Here is a 6,000-nt window from a genome sequence, read left to right on the forward strand (position 1 = left end):
CCGTGGAACTCCCCTTGCCCTCTGGGCCACTGGGTCCCTTGATGTCGGTGTTCTCAGCACTCAGGGTCCTGTGGCCAGCAGCTTCCCCAATCGGCTGTGCCCCATCTCCTTCACCTGCCAATGCTGATGCATAGAGAGAGAAAGGGAGAGAGAGAGAGAGAGAGAGAGAGAGAAAGAGAGAGAGAAAAAGAGGCTCATCATATTCTTCACACACACATACATTACAACATGCACAACAGTAACAAAACATATCTTGCAAATAAAACACCCATTAAGAAGCCATCCAGACCCTACATCAAGTCACACAAAGGTACTTTCAACTTTCACATATGATAACAGTCTCCCCCACAACATAAGCCAACCATCTAAACCAGTACTTCACCATCCCAACAATTCACCTGTTACTCAAAAGCACAAGATGGATTGGCTACAAAAAAAATCCATCCCCATACAGCTCATCAGTGTTCATCATCAAATCAGAATAAGGAAATGCAATTGACTGATAACACAACGTCATGTCTACTCTTACTTCACAGCTGCCCAGTCCATCACCAAAACTCATGTTCCATAAAAGTAAACTCATCTCACTTATGACACAGCGTGTTGGTTTCCAATAACATGCCTAACTGATCATTCTGTACACAACTGACACAATGGCAAATCCTCTGATGAATACACTACATATAGCATTCCCATACAGTGTGAATCACAAAATGATATAGCATGTCATTGAAACATCTATCTTAATACTAGAAAGATAACCACAACAAATCTATGTACTGCAATAGGGGCCTGCCTAGCATACAGGATACATCGGATACATCCACAGACAACCACTGGGAGCATAGTTATACCAGCAAAACAATTGATAACAAACAATGTGCGTGAATGGCACATACAATTTCACTATACATGCTGAATACAAACCTCTACATGGTAACATCTGAACACCTACATCACTAACAACTGCCCAGGCATGTGATTCCTACTACCTAAGTCCACAACTGACACTAACACAACTTATTACTAATGTACCCATGAATGACATATACACCTAGAGTCAAGCCAATTTAATTACACCATATCCCACAACACCAACACCAACAGGTGTATGTGAAATGGAACACCAGCTACACCATTAAGAGAGGCAGAAATGAACAGATCCATAACCAAAAATGTCCAAATAGCCTCAGATTTTGAAAGGTAAATTGTAAAAAATAGAGGCTACAATTTCAAATCAGGCATGAAGTATCAATTGGCACATGATGTAGGCAGCAAATAGCATATTCTGCCCTCATACAGCTATGATATTGGCCTATGTAGCATGGACAATACACATGGGCTAAGGGTTTAGCAGCCTTTCCAGTTACCTTCTGTCACCAAATGCATTAGGAAAAAAGGTATTTGTACACTTGCCAATGTAATACCACGAAATGTCATATTGTCACCATGAGTTTCAAATTGTATAATGTCCACCCTTATCAAACTTCACATTTCCTAATGTATGTATCTGACATGACAATGGGAACTCCTCATCAGACCTCATAGGGAGTGTAGTAAGTTGGCCATACCAAAAGCCTGATTTGGATGACAGCCTCACATGAAGCATCAAACTATTCCAGGACACAGGAATGCCTGGCTCTATTACTAATCTGTCAGACCCAATGTTGCACATAGAGCTGGATCCAGTGGAATAGGACTGGTGAGAGACAAATGAGCTATACAAGTAACCATTTGGGTAAGTTGACTCGGGAACACTAGGTGGGAAGGAAGACACAGCAGATTACACACATGTATGACTGAGTAGAGTTACACATATGACACAGTCACATGTGACTCTCCACATGCAGTCATACCATTTGGTTGACGGGGGTGATTGTACACAATACAATGACCACATTTGTGTTTGTATGCTGGCAACTGTAGTACCATGTCTTCATAGTAGTCATCATACCTGTAGCACATACCACATCGTCACAGCTGCAATACTTAGACATCATACACTAAACAATCAGAGGCAAGTACATGGGTTCTGTCAGTACTTACCCCTTGTGGCTGCTGTGCTGCCCTCAAACGCCCATCCACCTCAGGGTAGGCCACAACCAAAATGCGGGCCATTATGGGTGTCAAGGTCTGAAGGGCACCCGCCCTCTCATTGGAAGGACATCCCCACCTAGGCCTATGTGGTCTTCCGGGTCCAGTGCCTCAGGTCTTCCCACCGCTTCCTACAGTGAATGCTCTGCCGCCTGTAGACCCCCAGGGGCTGCACTTGCTTAGCGATGTTTGCCAAATTCCCATCTTCTGCTGGGCATTGGCCTGCATGGATGATGGAAACAAAAGGAAAATGTCATGTCCACATGCACAATACCAATAGCAGTGGACACTACACATCAGCGACAGCAAGTAGACAAACATTCCCATTCTTTCAACTAACACTCATTTACAGATGATCATCTGCATGCATCAACACCTTCACAACTTTAAATTTCAGATACACCATCGTTCACCACACCTATCACACATTGGTGTTGCATTGGACTCACCTGCTTCTCTGGTGCATCATATAGCTGTCTATACAGGGGTAGGACCTCCTCCACAAACTTCTCCAGTTCCTCGGGTGAAGGCTGGGGCCCTATCACCTGCAGAAAGTGGCATGATAGCTCCCAGAGGCAGTACACAGCAGCTCAGGTAGTGGTGGTCTTGCTGGCATTAGTGTCAGGAGTCAATTGAGCAATACTGCAGAAGATGTCAGTCATGTTCGCCACGTACAAGACCGTCACCGGCGGCAGACATCACCATTGGCCCAAGTCTGCCAAAGGCAGCAATGTCTTTCAACTGCAATTTCCACCGCAGTTCTGACCGCCTACCAAGATGATGACTTCGCCGGTGGACTTAGGTCACTTCCATATGTCCAGTACAGTAAGTCAGGTAGCTGCCATTTTTAGCACATTACATGTATGGAAGAGTTTCATCATCTGCGTCACTAACTAAACCACATACCTGCAGTATAACTGTAAGTACTTTCTTCATGTTTAGTTGTCGATTTGTCCATCTGTGCAGGACATGCTGTATTACAAGAGGACATGTGGTGTTAGCAATGTACACCTACTAGATAATGTGCAACAGTACGTGTAAGACATGTCAAATCTGTTGGACTTACAACCATGTACGGTAACGGATTAATCTGTATGTGTAGTTCAATATTTAAGTGGGGAAATGTGCCCCAAGGAGGGTGTCATTGGGTTCATGCCAATGTGCTGTAATGTAGATATCTGAGTTTGTAACTGACCTCGACAGCTGATATGTGTGAGTTGTGTAACTGAATTTACAAGAAGTCTGCATGCTGCATGTCACATACTATGTTGACATTTTTTCACACAGTTTTCCAGCCATGAGGAGAGGACGAAAACTACCAGTGTACCATCCACTAGTAGACCTGCACACCATGGAGGAGAAGCATTGTATCCAGACCTATGGGCTGAATCCTCATACTATTATGGATCTTTGTTATCAATTGGAGCCATATCTGATGCCTGCCATTTGTAATCCCTATAGCATACCTCCCATCATTCAAGTCTCATCTGGGTCCTTTCAGAATATAATGGCCCTTTCGCGCAGGCTCTCATTATTCTAATGAGACTACTGGATTTTGAGCAGCAAGATCATCCACAGTGTGGGAGACTGAGTCTGACCCATGATGGGTGACACCTGTCGCTCCAAATCCGGGTTTTGCTCTGGCTAACTAGCAGTGCCTCATCTCTCCCGAACGGTAGAGATGATTGGGCAGCCGAGCCCATGACATCTTATACTTCTCAGGTAAGTCGTGGTCACCCAGGTCGCATTCCGGTTCTCCCATTCACAATTCAGTCTCATATATAAATGACAATGAAAGCAGTATCAGTTTTAAATGACGAGTTTAATAAAACAACTGCATTTTAGATAACAAAGCGTGAGATGCAATAACCAGAATGACACAACATAACAATATTAAAATGGTGACAGTGAGAGTGAAGCATAAGAATAATGTTATCATATTGCCACTAAAGTTGATGGACTATTTTCTATCTGATTCATAATTTGAGCACGGCATGTTAAGCTCTAATCTTGCCTTTCAGGTTCCCCCGGGAGGACATCAACCATAATACCTGAGCAAAGGCCTGTAGTCTGCATTAGCATCTGGAGTGAAGCATTCAGCATACAGTTGTGGTTCCCTGGCTGAAATCTCCCTCTTAACGTGTAAAGGGTCTAGGAAGTGTTTTTATAATAACACAGCTAATGTTCTAAGAAAATGTCCCTACGTAAGGATGTGTATTTTCTACGAATGTTGGAGACTAAACTTCTACCACGTTCACCGGCAGTTTACCAAACTGTAGCCTTGACTGAAGCACAAAGTGATCAAGAATGTGTTGTTTGAGAACACGGTGCTGGGCTAAGCAAAACAGTTAGATAGAAGAAATTAAAACAAGACCGTAAAACTGGTTATTGTAAAAATAATAATGCGAAGCTGAATAAAATATATCTAGGTCAAGGTGCACAGCGGCCTAATGTATTAAACTACGTGCATGGAGCTATAACTAAAATGGCTACACAACCCTCCCCTTGTCGGTTGAAAGTGGTTCAAGCCAAAACAAAATTTTCTCAACCTAAGATATATCTAAAACCCTAGTAAATTTTTACAAGTTAAAAGGACACACAAGCACACTACTTGGCAATTTAAAACATGAGCTTGTGGCTTATAACCGAATTCAATGATAATGTCAGTTTAGAAAATTTCCAAATTAAGTACGAGTCATGGAAAGTAGGAGATTTTCCACTTCAGGAGATGACAGAACCGGAAAGTCGGCGCCAAAAATTATCGAAGAGCAAGTGTGTTCCACAGCCCCAGTATCAACCAAGGCGGCATCATGTGGACTGCCCATTGATGAGTTGATGGTAACTTCCTCCAGGAAGGGTAACTCATAATTAGCTTCACGTAGCAAACGCAGCCACAGTGCGCATGTCTGATAATGAACCCTCAGCGAGAACATCAACAGATCAGCATCTATTGCTGGGGGGTGCTGCAGTGAAAGACAAACTTCCAGTGCATGTTCAAAAGAGCACCAAAGGCACCGGAACATGGGCTGCACACAATACAAAACCGGTCTGAATGATAAAGACCAGTCACACTCCAAATGCTCCAGGATTGTTGCTCCAAAATGCTGCATCATACGTTCATGACAAAGCAGCACTGATGGGAGCGCCGTCATTTGCCCTTGTTTCGGCGGGCAGCCATTGCGCATAAACAACAGCAACAGCAGGATGCCAGCTAATAAAGCCAAAGTTATCAGAAATACCCCAAAATTACTACCGAAAATTGAGTGGATAGCTGAAGGTATCAAACCAAATATCTAGGAGAAGGTGTGAACAAAACCAGAACCAACAGCTTTGAAAAAATTAGCTATTCCAGTCGTGCTGGACGCATTAAATATTCGTCCCACGAGTTCACCAAAGTGTCTCAGAAAGTTCGTATTTAACATGGACAATATTTCCGCTGATGACCTTACCACTTGAAGTGCGTAGGTCTCGCGTGCAGATGTAAGGGCCACATGCTTTTGAAACAATAAAGCCTTGAGTCTACTTAACTTGTCAAAATTCATGTTTGAAGTAGCAATGTAAGGCCAGATATCAGCTACTTCCTTAAATTGAGTGGGTGGAAACAGTACGTTCCCGCAGCATGTAGCGACCTTAGAGACCGAAACAACATAAACTATTCCGGCCAGCATACCACAACAGTCTTCACTATTGAGAAGGACATAGCTGCCATTTGAAAGCACCTGGAACGTAGGTCTAAGCAAGGGGACTGGAACTCCCTTAAGATAACAAGCCAAGTTTGCAGCCGAGGCGTTACACGCCGCGTGCAAGGACAGCTGTTTACAAACCATTGAATGGCTGACAGATGTCTCGCATTCACTACCGCTAAGAAAGAACTCTTTCATGCCATTGAAGCATTTGTACGAGAAG

Source organism: Pleurodeles waltl, chromosome 7, assembly GCF_031143425.1.
Source record: "Pleurodeles waltl isolate 20211129_DDA chromosome 7, aPleWal1.hap1.20221129, whole genome shotgun sequence".
Lineage (NCBI taxonomy): Eukaryota > Metazoa > Chordata > Amphibia > Caudata > Salamandridae > Pleurodeles > Pleurodeles waltl.